Raw genomic sequence first — 235 nt, 5'->3', positions numbered from 1 at the left:
TTTCCAAACTTGGTCTTCCCTGGTGGCCCTTGTATTGCAAAACGAGAAGTACACTTTGAAAATTTTCCATGCCGCCACTTGAAAAAATTTTAAATTTTAAGGGGGGTGGGGAACAGGGCGGGGCTCCATCAAAAAGAATTTTTTTTTTGCAAGGACCCCCCCCAAAATAAGTAACCTTTTGGGGGCGGCGGGGAGTTCCCCCCTATTTAACATAAAGACCCTTTGCTTGACGGAG

The sequence above is a fragment of the Penaeus monodon genome, chromosome 24 (assembly GCF_015228065.2).
Source record: "Penaeus monodon isolate SGIC_2016 chromosome 24, NSTDA_Pmon_1, whole genome shotgun sequence".
Classification (NCBI taxonomy): Eukaryota; Metazoa; Arthropoda; class Malacostraca; order Decapoda; family Penaeidae; genus Penaeus; species Penaeus monodon.
This window is presented reverse-complemented; position numbering follows the sequence as displayed.